The 14572-nt window shown below is 38.1% G+C and overlaps 1 long non-coding RNA gene across 1 annotated transcript; it reads left to right on the forward strand.

Annotated features, from left to right (window-relative positions):
- Positions 1-9344: 9344 nt before the first annotated feature.
- Positions 9345-13142, forward strand: LOC143858375 (uncharacterized). Its single transcript, XR_013238935.1, has 2 exons — positions 9345-9724; positions 12842-13142. It is a non-coding gene; the product is annotated as an uncharacterized LOC143858375 (long non-coding RNA).
- The last annotated feature ends 1430 nt before the right edge of the window (positions 13143-14572 follow it).

Genomic DNA, 14572 nt, shown 5'->3' on the forward strand with positions numbered 1-14572 from the left:
GTGGTCCAATGAGAGCTTCTTTGGCCTTAATCCAAGCAATCTTGTCTTTAGCACCAATGTGATCTACAACTTAGACAATCAAACACATTAGTGATCATAAATCACTTGTGTATTGGAATCATCAAAATAAGATGGGAATGCCAAGGTGGAAACCATTGGGCTTACAATCTTCCCCTTTTTGATGATGACAAGCACAAGAGATTTTTCAATAAAAAGCACATTTATTTCCTTACACAAGAATTCTCTCCCCCTTTGGCATCAATCAAAAAGATTAGGGTAAAAGAGAAACAAAGGGATGAAATATGCAATTTAAAACTCCCCCTTTTTCAAGGAAAAAGACAAACCTAGAACTTCCCCTATTAGCAAAATCTTCTAGGGTTCTGATCTCTTCTGATTTCAAACTCAGGAACCACTTCTTAGCCGTTCCGACAAAGGATTGAGGGAATAGGAGAGCAACCTGCTCTGGAGATAAACCATGCTGTTGTAGAAGCAGAAGAACTGATATTAAATGGCTTCTAGGGCACCCCGTCCCATCATATTTATCCATATCCGGTACTTTGAATATCGGACGCAGTGTAACTCCTGGATAAATCATGAAATCAGCCATATTCAACTTCTTCGGTCCTTAGAATTTTATATTTTCCATCTCCTGGGTTAGCCTGTCCAGTCTGTCTGTTATCACCTTGCCCTTATCAGCTCTATCCAGATGAGGGTGACAATTCTCTTCTGCATACTGCTCCTCATCAAAGTCATCTTTAACATTGAACAGTGCTGGTCTAGTCATCATAGGAGGTGGAGGAGGTATAACTGGGGGTTGCCGAGGTTCATGCTCTTTAGAAGTAGACTCTCTGTCATTTTTCAGCTTGACTATCTCCTCATTCATATTATTCATCTGTTGGAGCATAGTCTTCATCAACTCATTCATCTTGGCCAGAGTGGTTCCAGACTTAGCCATTTGTTCAGGTGTTGGTGAAATGGGTGAAAATATTTCCTGGAGGTTTGAAATGGGTAACAGTGGAGAGGTAAAAGAAGGAGGTGAAGAAGAATATCGACTCAGCCTGGAATCAGATGTCTCACGGGACCAGGTTGGTTTTGAAATATGAGTTTTCTTGGAAGCTATGACTGCTCTATGTCAGAATCCTGAAATGGAAGTATAAACACTAGATTAAAACGAATGATAAATGAGATAAGATATTCAATCAAATAGTGACAAGAGAAATGAAAACACACTTTCATTAATGAAATTCAAATTGTGATTACAACGGATGAAAATACTAATCTCTGATCACAACTGGATAAGTAGACTAACAATAATGGGAACTGAAGAAATCAAGATAACAAAATATGATATAGATCTTCAAGGTCCCTCAATCCGAGCTCTCCGGCTTGCGGGCTCTTCCGGTATTTTTCCACGTCGGACTTTAGCCGCTAAAGAAAATCTCCTCTCTGTATTTTTATTTCCCCAAGCAGCCACAATGGATCTAATGAGATCAGGAGTGAGATCTTCGCAAAGAGGAGGGATTATGGCTCCGGGAGAATATGGAATTCCCGTAACTTAATGAAGAAATCGCATGGGTGCGTAAAAAGAAGATTTCTCGATACGCATGAGGTAAACAAACGGATGGGGGTAAGTACTGGTGAAAACTTACAAGCATGAATGGCTCACCCAGCGAAACTGGTTCTCCTCTACATGCTGCAACCAATTGCGCTATTCATCAATGGACCGAGGTTGATTAGCCATTGGTTGCCATAAATGGAAATTCTTCAGGGTATATGGGTTTTGGCTTTGTCGCTGAAGAATCCTAAGTTTTTCACCAAGCCAAACATATAACAATTTAACACATCCACAGAAATTGTTTTTGATCTCTTGAGAAGCAATAAGGTCTAGTCCCAAGAAGGTCTCTGTTAACATGGTTGGTATAGGATTACTCCCTTCATTAATTTGGCCTACCACAGCTAACAAGGTTAACGGGGCACCACGAGGGTTTCTTCGAATGAGATATCGAGCAAAGACACTAAAAATTAAAGCATTACGTCGACAGCTCTGAAAATGGGAGTTGGTAGGATCGACATTTTCAGAAAAAAGTGTAATGAGGTTTTGAACTTGCACACATGTATCCGTTAAGAATGGAAGAGCATCAACGATTTGATTTTTGAATAGCTTACAAAAAAGAGAATGAGAGGAATCTATATTCGAAGATTGTATCCAAAATCCCTCTGTTGGGAGCTCTAATAAAGCACACCAATCTTCAAATATAGGACAAAGCTCGAAGGATCCAAATCGGAAAATGTGAAGATTAGGATCTCAAAATCCAGCGGCTGCTTGGAGAAACTTCCAATTTATATCAGAGACACTCAAGTGATTGAAGGTACAGATGCACTGATCAGCCATACTCCTTTCCGAAAGTTCCCGCGAAAGAGCCCTAATAGTCTCACTTATCTAGCTTTTCAACACATTATTCGCCATGATTTGACCTAAACACAAAGAATAGGATGGGATAATTAAGGAATGAAGATAACCTAGAAGAAACAAAGAATATGGATAATCTTAGCAATCAATCACAAGAAGGATACAATTGACGACACCGAATGTTCCATTGATGATCAAAGATGATCAGAAGCTCGGAAAAGAGACCACGATCACAAAATGACAAAAGTAGATCATAGACCGGGTCTAAATCTGGAAGATGGACATCAAACTGTATGATCAAAATATCGATAATGATAGACTATGGCCATAGAGACAGCGGACAAGCTATCGACCATATCTAAGACAAAACAAGCAAAAATCTGAGTAATACATATGCAATATGAATCTATGACACAACAAAAGAATGGATGAATGAGGTTTGAATTCAAATGATAAGAATAAGTAAAATTTATCATCACTATATCAAGGAATAAACCACGGCTATAAATATGACTAGTAGGAGTCACCAACCGGGTTTAAATCTGAACGATGATTTACATGATTGATTGCTTCAGACTAGGAATCCCAACTACAAAGTAGGTCCCGGTCTTATAATCAAGGAAGTATACAGACGGATTTTCCAGGAATATATCAAAAGATAGATCACGACCATGAGAGTGGTAAATAAGAACCACTGGTCGAGTCTAGATCTCGGAGATGGATTGATGGAATTGATTAGATTAGATAAGGAAGCTTCACTAATGAGTAAGCCCTAATTTGATAATCAATATATACATATATATATATATACATATATATATATCCTAACCAGGGGCACCAACCCTAAATATAATCTCGCAGAGTCAAGACACTTGACTCAAGACAGACATGTGAGTATATTAGGACTACGTTGTAGCCACATAAGGTGAACTACAATAATCTATAGACAGGACAGGGCTCCTAAATCTAGGCTCCACATGTGTAAGCAACACATGTTCGTCCCTATATGAATGCAATAAATATATAAGCAGATTCGACTCCTAATTGAGTTTTACTAAATCAGCAAATATATTCATGTACATAATATATGTAAAATGAAAGTAGGGCTTCGGACTCAATCAATCAGGCACTATGCATATGATCCATACTTTAAATGTATAACACAAGTACACCGAGTGTTATACATAGTATGCTTCATTGCTCACCAACTGGTGTAAACACAAGTACACCGAGTGTTTACGGCTGCAGCACTAGCTCATAGCTTGGAAATAAATACAACAGCACCATCAGGGTAATGACATCCCATCTGGCACGCACTGTATCTATCCCGTGGAGCTAATAAAAATAAAATCAATAAAAGAAAATAAAAAACATGATGATGTATGTTGTGCAGTGTGTGAATTCCTTGTTTTACGCACCTATTTGGTGCTCCTGAATTTCTAAGCGATTAAGTTCTCATTTATAATGATTTTGGCCCAAATTTCTTCAAAATTAGTAAAAAATGGCATTTTAACAGAGTTAGGCAATGTTTCAAGAGATCCCCAACAGAATCGCCAGCCTGTGGACCCCGATCCGAGAGAGGCGGAGGACGAGCCCCCGAAAGTCTCTAGATCATCCACGTGAAGGAGAGCTCTACCAATGAACTCTAAAAAAATGTGCCTCTCATAGCATGAGTGGCGATGTAAAGTGAGATACCTCTCGATTTGGGGACTAGCCTGGATTCGAGACGTACCTTAAACAAAGAAGAGTCGTCATCCAAGGAAGTAGGCCCTGGATCCCATACTATGCTCTGTTGCAATGGATAATCAGAGACATAAAAGAAGGTTCGTGCCTGGTTACGAATTTGGAAGGTCCGAATAACACCTCATCCGCCCAAGTGCAAGCACCTGGTCTCTTATGCCATTTATTTATTAACTTTGAAGAGTTTTGGGCGAAAATCATGTGAAATGGGAACATATATCTCTTAGAAGACGTCTATCTAATCATGCATGTCTCAGAGATGAATAATAAGCACACATGAAAGAAATGAAAGAAATGTCACCTAAGAATAGCTAGGTTATGAGTGTTAAGCCTAATTGGTGTCTAAGTTCCGATGGGAAAACACATGCATGCTACAGCTAAAGGTATAAGGTCTGTACATGAAAGTAAGAAAATACAACAAAACACACATCACAACCTGACTCCACACACGACTCGACACGACAAACCCTAGACTCTAATGTAATACTTGACTCGGACCAAGATGGCCATCCATCCCGACTGCTCTACGTATCCCGGCCCCGGGAAGAATCAGAGTCGACGTAGTTCGGTGACCTATTCTAAGATATGATTCTTAACCATCTAAGACCGCTATCCTAGACTCGATCAACTAGACCCAACTAGTTTTTAAAGCTTTTTGTATGATTGCTTAAGTTCAAGTGAATTGTATTTTTTTAGGACAACCTATATGCCCTAACTAATGCAAGCTGGTTAGCCTTAAGCTAATGCAGGTGGTTCCTATATCCTATGTGTAACTAGGCTGTGTGTCCTAAGAAAAACCATGGGCTAACTAAGTTTTTTCTAGTCCAGCCATCGACTCGACTAAGTGTCTAACCAACCACGACTCGAGGCCTCCTAACTGTAGGGACACTCACACGACAAGATACAGCATATCCACACAAACAAGACAGACTCCTAACTCTAAGACACCCCAAACATTTAGGACATACTCCTAACTCTAGGGGAAGATCTTTTTGAAAATGTTTTGAAGAATTTTTTTATTTTTGGAAGGTTTAAAATGTTTATTTTGAAAGGTTTGGCTGGACTTGGGATATGGATCCCAAGCTGCACTACGTACCCTGTGGAAAGGGATCAAGCCAACGTAGTTCGAAACAGATTTTCCTAACTACACTCCTATTGACTCAAAAACTTTTAAATTTTTTTATTTTTCAGATATTTTTCAAGTGTTTTTGCTGTTTTTAACTCAAGAGGACATATTCCTATCATCATAAGCGTAGGACATACTCCTACATATCCCGCAAAGGTTGGACAGAATCCTATACTTTGCGGGGGAAATGAACAGAATAACGGCTCTGCAAGGGTTGGACAACATCCTATGTCTTGCAAGGATTGGATAAAATCACATGACTTGATGAGAGGTTGGACAAAATCCTAACCCCTATGATTATAGGACAGACTCCTGAAACTAAAGGACTGACTCTTAACACTAGAGAACAAACTCCTATCTAATAGACGGATTCTCTGGCTAAGGACAGATTCCTATGCTAGTGGACTGACTCCTAAACTGATAACACTGAGAGGGGGTGCTAACTAGACTAAAGCAAATCTCCTAGACGAAGAGGAGACAGAAGAGTGCTAGTGAGACGGGGCAGGTCTCCTAGACACAGAGGCGGGCTCTAAGTAACCTTATCATTGCCCCTGCAATGATAGATATGATTAAGACAACTACCAGACCAAGTTGGTCTTCAACTAGTGGGAGCAGCTTATGAGACTTGAGGTAGTCTCCTATGAGTTGATGCACTAATGAAACAAAGCTTGTCTCCAAAAGATGGATGACTTTTCTACCGAGTATAGCTTGACTGAAATTGAACATGCTCATAAATGCAAATCTCACTAACAAACTGTAGACCATCAATATTACTATTATATATATGATACAACCCTGTTTATGTGCAACTACCCAATGAAACCTACAAGGGTCTGTAAAGCATTTTATCATTATTACACAAATTATTTTAAGATAAACCGCTCAACCTTCTCATCACAGCTTTAAGGAAAGCTGATTTACTAGATGCCCTTGCTAGAAAGTAATAAAAAAAAACTCAGAATCACCTAATGGAATTTAAATTCAATCACAAAGTTTTATATGATTATCACCTGTAGCCTTTCACATTACAAATCGAACAATAACCATCAATAAAAATCCCTTTTTCTTATGGAAAGGATATCATCTATGATTTTTTCTTACAAAAATACGTAAGGGTATAAGATCAACTTAAATAAAATAAATGGAGATTGGTCATTTAGTAAGTGACATTGCCTTCGCAACCTAAGCCTGTTATAATACCCTTAACACACTTGTTATCAAGACAAACTTTCTACCAGTTATAATTCCAAAATAGCACTGACTGCTGTACTTCAAACACACAGGGGTTTACATTATCTAATATTATACCAGAACATGCGAAAAAATAATATAAGCTCATATCACTTGTGATGCCCAAAGGGTAGATTCACATCATCTAACGGCATCATTCGATGCGTTCAATCTACCCAGCTCACCTTGTTTGACAATCCAACACAGCAAGTCCACACTACTTTGGTGACTCAATAAAAGTCATAATGCCGAATATTTAATAGACACATTGAAAAATGCTTAATGAATAAGTTCAAAGTTTTCAGTGAAAACCATTTGTTGGATCCAAAACCACTTCATGTTACAAGAAAAAATCATTTGATAACACTAAAAAAAATCATTTTAAGAACTAGACATAATGTAAACTTTTAGATGGGGAAATACAAAGTTTTCATCAAATATCACTTGATAAAGTGAGTCTCACCAACTCAGTGTCATGTATAAATAGTAAGCCTTACAATATCTCTAGCCAATCACATGGCATATACCAAATTTCCAAAGAAAAAGACCTTACTTGTGAATCATTAAAGCAAACGACTTTCAAGGAAAAATAGAACCTAGTGAGAGGTTCCTTCTATAAGGTCCCTATACAAATGCTTTTATTAACACTCATTTTCCTAAACAGTAAGTTAATGACATGGGGACAACTTAAAAAGATACTTTAATGATTTTTGAACCAAAGCAAGAAGCATCTCGAACCCAATCCCATTAGACTACTTGGACCATAATCTACTAAACTGGAAAATGAAGAAAACTCATTCAGATCAATCATAAGCTTACTGGTGGTATCTATCATTTGAACCCTTGACTCAATTCAAAATAAGGATGAAATCTTACTCTCAGATTTTTACATGTGAGATAATATTATGAAACATGTATCCAATAATCTTAAAAAACTTGGGCTACTAACACATGATTTTTCAAACAAATAGAGAACCGGCCAGTCATGATGAAAATTTGGATAACATAATGAATATTTGATAAGGAAAACCAAAAGGAAATGTACAGACCATGAACACTCAAAGAACAGGTGAATTTGGGGTATACAACAATGCCTAATTTTCTTCAGTTGTTAGCAAACCAATTGTATTTTCCTAAAAAAAAAATAATTAAAGAAAATATTACCATCACCATCTGCCTTTAGGTTACACACATTCTGACAACTTTAAACCTCTTTGGAACTCATGAAAATCATAGTAAATCAAGATTCCCAAACAAAAGAATGCAATAAAAACATTTTTATATGACCTGCGACCTAAAAGTAAAGTTCAGACAATATGAATTAATTTTCTACTTGCATTTCCTATGATTTTAACAAAAATGATCTGTCCTAAAGAAAAAATAATTATACACTAGTAACTTTTCATAACAATTCCCTGCAATTTTTATGTCATTTAAACCCACACAGAGTCAAAAGAATGGAAAAGGTAATAGAATTGACTCAATTTATATGTATTTAGGAAGAAATTATTATCACACCTCATTCTTACAACAATTACATAAACAGATCAAGTTTTTAACCATTTGAAAAAATACTCATGACAGAAACAATTAGACTACATTAAAATTCATGGCATCAAGTAGTTTTATATAACATATAAAATCCTTAACATCGATACTATTTCTAATTTTTTATCAATGATTTTCTACACTACACATAGCGAAATAATGACAGATTAAAGAAAATATATTCAATCGTGAAAACAAAGAACAAAATTAAGGCTACCTGTAATCTTGATGATGCTGGAAAAACTAACAAGAATTCTCCAAAAATTGTTGCGATTCTCAAAATTGCTGAAGATTAATTTGGACAATTATGTCCAACAGAGAATGAGCGCGAGAGAGCAAGTTTCGCCGGAACAAGTGGAAAAGAAGATAAGTGTTGAGCTTGGAAAAGGGAAATCTTAGCCTAGCAGAGCAAAGCCAGAGTTCCGATGGATCCGCCCGGAAAAACGATGATTGAACAAGCAAGACGCTTGGTCAGAGTTCGCCGGAGGTCGAACAAAGATAGGCCTGAGAAAGATAGTTGATCGGAGAAGAAAGGAAAAAAAATGATGAAATTTAGGGTTTCAAGGACTAGATCTAGTTTCTCTCACTAGTTTTCTCTCTTTTCTCACTCTTTCTCTCTCTAAATTGCAATGAAAACCCCCCTCCTCTGAAAATTAAGCTAGAATTTGCTATATATAGAAATTTGTGAAGTTAATATTAGCACATCACTTTGATGAGGCCCGTGATAGAATCGTGTCCTTTCTAGCCCAGGTTCGGCCCTCTCCGGGATAAATTGACCCCTCTCAAGATACATTCACCCCCCTTCTGAACTTGCACCACGACACCATCTCGACTCGTTCACTAGGCGAACGCGCTCGGATTTCGATTAAATTTTACAGGGACCTAGATAGGACCCTAACCTAGCTTAGGGTGCAATTTGGGGTCCTACCACATTGATTTGATAGGTTTTTGCACCAAATTAGAAGTTTTAGGGCACGATCAAAATGGGGTGTCTACAGTCTAAAATGGGAAGAGACACAGGAAGTGGCAAAAAGAAAATGAGGGTGAAGCTTCTATTATGTAAACTCAACGGCTAGATCTTGTATGCAGAAGCAGGGGAAGATTTCATAGACCTTTTGTTCAGCTTCATTACCCTTCCTGTTGGATCAGTAATCAAGTTTTTTTGTACATGTTATTCCCTACTATGTGTAAATAACTTGTACAAGGAGTGTAAATAACTTGTACAGGAGTGTCGAAGATTTAAGCGCTGATGACGTCATTTATTCTGATGCATCTGATGACACTCCGGAGATAATCAACCCCAAGCTTGCATCACATTTTGATTGTGAGAACCAGTTACTTCAGATCAAGGAAGCTGCTCCACGCAAACGTGCCTATACTAAGTGTCCCTGCCACACATTTGGGTTCTATTTGCTTTGCTGATAATACAGACGCTGACCCTAAGAATTCTTGGGATAGAGGGCACAATATTATATGCCATGAACCCAAAGTCCCCCGATAGAGTTACGAAGAGTGAAGGAGGATTCGAGAAGGGACCTGGAACATTCATGGTCACTGACGACCTGGATGTGAAACCGTTTTCCCCCATTGCAACCATCTCTTACATCAAAAAATTCAACTTGCCATCGAGTGACTTAAAGGAGCAGGTTGTAAGTGTTGGAGAAAAGGAGGTAAAATCCATTTTTGTTTTGTTATGATATGATTTTATATTCGGTTTGTGGGTGTGTATTCTCTGTTAATTTGTTTCATTGCTATGGTAGCCAAACACCATAGCAATAAATATTTGCCGACAGAGGTTCCACTTGCACAGAGATCTTTCATATTCCTACATCCAGGCAAATCTCTGTTGCAGCGATACAGATTTCTTTTCCCTTTTTGACTTCTTGTTGTTGTAATTTTCTACTTGGTTCTTTCTTGGGACAGACCGAGTAATCTCGACCAGATTTCTGTTATTATTGTTAGAATATGTGAGATTCACCGTTGATTTGGGTATTTGATAGAATAGGCAAGTTGGTTAGATTGGCAACCACGCAAGATTTAGTATAGGTAGGATTTCTATCTTTATCTCTTTCCTTGGTTAGGATTTCTTTCTTTAGCTCTTGCCATAGACCATAGTTACTCTTCATGTTTCTATGTTTATCTTTTGAGTGTTCTATATAAACACTCTTTTGCATCTTTGTAATTCATTCAATATTAGTGAAAATCTTATAATTTCACATGGTATCAGAGCCATCGGTCCATTAACCTAGGGCTGTCCACAAGCATAATGCCATTCTCCGGCGGACGACCGATCTAGCCGTTTGCTGGTCCATCACCGCTGCAAATACAATCCCCTTCTCTTTCAGAAATTACATGTCCACCTTAACAACTTTTCGTCATATCCCATTTTCTTTTTATTGGGTTTGAATCATAATCTTTCACAATCTCCATTGAATCTTTCTAGACCGAGAACTTCCATTCTTAGAGCTTCTGTTTGAATTTGATTTGGTTCCTATTTTCACCAAGATAGAGTAAAAACAAAAACAAAAAAAACAGGGTCACTTTGGAGGTGTGTGGATCGTGGCTTCATGCTTGGCCTTACCTCTTCTCCATCAGTTACAGTAGATCCCATTTTCGCACTTGTCTTAAGTGCATTATGCTTGAATCCAATTCCCATGATTGGTCTCATTACCATGCCCAGAAGCAAGCATGCTACGAATATGTGATTGTCGTCATCATCTACACCACCAATCCCTCTACCAAGTCCCCATATGAAACTATAGGAATTCATATCTCTTGGTCATGCCTGGAAGCTTTAGGGGAAACAGTTTGCAATAATTGTAAGTGAGGTGCCACCTCAAAAGCCATTTAATGCCATTAAGAAGAGATAGGCACGTGGCTTTCTCTCGGGTACGCCACAAGCCCAACTCCCGTCTTGCAAATCCCATTTTCAAAACATCTGCTCCACCTTTGTTAAAGGCACCCTTATTCCCCTCTTCCAGCTAAGGCAAAAAAAAAAAAGCACCCCCTCATCTTGATCCTATATCCATTGTTTTGTCCTTTGCGATAAACTCACCTCACTTTCATAACAGGACCCCTTTGCTTTACTCCATATTCATTCCAATATTTGCTATTTACACTCTCTTTTATGTACTGTCCATTTTTTAATGGTTTTGAAATACTGCCAATATTTAATTGCCATCAAAATCTTAGGTCGCTACTTGTCATCTCCCTTCATCTTTCTTATTTTCTCTCTCTATCTTTCAATTTCTATTTGTTCTGTCTTATTTTGGTTGAGGTACCTTCTTGGTGCGTGTCACAAATATCGACTCTTCAGTTGAGGTGTTTCATTTCTTTTTCTTTTGAAGTGCGTGCCTGAAAGAGAGTTTTCAAATTCCATGATGATTGACCCATGATGTCTAATTCCATGAGGATCAGCCCATGTCTTGCGCATTGAGGCTTTCTGTTTCCCATTCTCGCATTGGTCCATAGTGACCCATTCTTTTAAGGATTGGTATTCCAAAACCAACCTATGATGACTCGCCCATTGAGGCTTGAGTTCTATTTAACCTATTCAGGCAATCATTCATTGACGCTTTATGTCGTTCGTTGTCACTCATCTTATTTTCTTTTTCTTTCAGACCCTTATTTCTCAAATCTTCTCCTATTTCAGTTGAGGTGCCTTTCTTAAGGTGCATGCCGGTAATATTGACCCATTTCAGTTGAGGTGCTTCATTCATTTTGAGGTGCGTGCCTGAAAGAGGATTTTCAATTCCATGAGGATCGGTTTTTAAAGCGGACCCATTCTATCTTGCCCATTCCGGCATTGGTCCATAGTGACCCATTCCTACTCGCCCATCGAGGCTTAAGTATCATCTAGCCCCATAGAGGCTATGATCTATCATGATCCATTGCCTTTGAAGCCCTCTTCGCGACACATCAAAAAAGCGGCATATTCTTCAGCAATCAGTATCCATTATCAGCTGATATTGGGCAACAACATTGGAGGATATTCATCATCAAATTTTTGGCAGTGCTCTTCAAATCAGAAGATTTTATTTTCTTATGGGCATTTGTACTGGAGGATTTTATTTTTCATATTGGAGATATTTATTGTAATCAAACATATATAGATTTCCAATCCATATACGTTTGAGGGGGCATGTTAGAATATGTGAGATTCACCGTTGATTTGGGTATTTGATAGAATAGGCAAGTTGGTTAGATTGGCAACCAAGCAAGATTTAGTATAGGTAAGATTCCTATCTTTATCTCTTTCCTTGGTTAGGATTTCTTTCTTTAGCTCTTGCCATAGTTACTCTTCATGTTTCTATGTTTATCTTTTGAGTGTTCTATATAAACACTCTTTTGCATCTTTGTAATTCATTCAATATTAGTGAAAATCTTCTTATAATTTCACAATTATTTCTTCTTTAGCCCCTCTTGTATTCTTTCCCTCTTTTATTATAATCTCGTATATGACTCAGTTACTCCAATAGCTTAAGCTGTTGGAGAAGGCATTTTTTAATTTTTTATACTTTAACACTCTCCTCATGTGTGGCCCCTCTTTCTTTGGGTTAGACTACACGTGGCACATGTGTCCCCACTTTTGGGTTGATCATTCCATGTGGATTTCTGACATCAAGGAGATTTGAACTCAGGGGCGTTGCTATGATACCATGTAAAACTACCAGTTACTCCAATAGCATAAGCTGTTGGAGAAGGCGTTTTCTAATCTTTTATACTTTAACATCTCGCAAAAAGAGAAAAAAACGTCTAAAAAGTACACTTCCATTTGTGATTTGCAGGCTCTCGATTTACTGAAGGCTTCTTTGACATCCAAAATGGTTCTGAACCATGTCTTCTCCCCAAGGAATCCAAAGAGGGTGGGTTTGGATGGTTATTGGATAAAGTTCCATGTGCAAAGAGAAATGTGGAAATAAATGGAAGCCAAGGGGAAAGTTGTGGGAAGAGTACTCCTCAAGGTTCCTGAGAATTATTTTTTGAGTATCTTTACCATAGCCTTTGGTGAAAAATCCCACTGTAATAGTCCAAAATATGTAATCTTTTTGTAATGCTAGCAAGATTACCCGTGTTATACTCATACAAGGAATTTAAATTATGTTTAGGGCATGTTGGCTGCCAGGAATTTGTTTTCATGACAAATCAGCTCGACGTGGAGATGAGGAAGAAATCCCTAAAAATCAGGAAACAAAATCCCTAGTGTTTCCGGTGATTAGAAGTTGCTAAAAATCCAGAAACAAAAAACTCTACTAAACCAGAAGACCTTAGGTTGTACGCCAGCCATACGTAGCTTGAACTGTGATGGCCACAATGCTTACCTATTGCCGATTCCCAAGATGACTTTGGTTGAATACCTTTTCCGATTTTTTAGCAGCTTCTCATCACCGGAGAGACTAGTTTCCGGGATCTTATTTCCTGATTTCTGGCGACTTCACCCTCATCTCCACTTGGAGACGCCAATTTGTCATGAAAAAAAAGTTCCTAGCAGCCAAATGTGCCCTAGGCTCCATTCCTATCGACGTAAAATTTGTTTTATGTTCAACATAAAAAAAATTTACATCCATTTTTACGTCAAAAGAAACATGGCCTGCACAATATTTGTTACATTCTCATTAGTTATTGGCACCATATGGGGATTTGCTAAGCAATTTCGCGTGTCATTTTTGTATATGGAGAAAGACTGAGTTTGAGCATCCGCCCTGTCGTTCCAGGAGGTATCTGTAAATACACTATTTGGCCTTGTCCCCCCTTGTGAACCAAGGGTATTTTTGTCATGAAGAGTTAAATTAGAATTAGGGTTTCCTTAGAAAAACCTATAAATAGTCTCTTAAGGAGAATTGTACAGCCATTAAGAAACCCTAAACTGTTTGTTCCAGCCCTAAGAGGAGATTTGTGTGGAGAAGGAGAACAATATCGCGATTTGGAAATAGAGATTGCGGATCAAGGTAAAACTTATAATCTTTATTGGTCAGATGAATAAAAAGAACCCTAAAACTAAGATCTAATGAGACTTGTTATTATGTTTTATATGGTTAGGTTTGGTGTAAAGAATTTTATAAGAATTTAGGCATAAATTTATGGATCCTTAAGAAACTAAGAATTTAGTTTTGAAACTCTAAGAATCTAGGTTTGGGTTATGCTCTAAAAGCTTAGATTAAATATGGTAATTAGATCTAAGGATCTCATCGATACGAGTCCAACAAATTCGACCACGCGCGATTTGGAGTTCAAACGAATGAGTTATAGTCATTTTAGTGTCAAAAATGTGAAAAATCGCGTTTCGGGGAAACTAGGTTTGCGTAGGGCCGAACGACCGGCAAAAAATGGCGGACATCCGACTGTACGCAGTCGGGCAAACTGAAAGGCTCCCGGACGTCCGACAAAGTTCCCAGACGTCCGGCGCGTCAGTTTTTCCCCCGACAGCTTAAACTTCGGAATTCATAACTTTATCGTTTCTCATCCATTTTCGACGCTCTTGTACTCTACGGACATGCTGGAAACATGTTATTTCTGTT

The sequence above is a fragment of the Tasmannia lanceolata genome, unplaced genomic scaffold (genome assembly GCF_043159265.1).
Source record: "Tasmannia lanceolata isolate RefF3 unplaced genomic scaffold, GAP_Taslan_0.1 ptg000026l, whole genome shotgun sequence".
NCBI classification, from domain to species: Eukaryota; Viridiplantae; Streptophyta; class Magnoliopsida; order Canellales; family Winteraceae; genus Tasmannia; species Tasmannia lanceolata.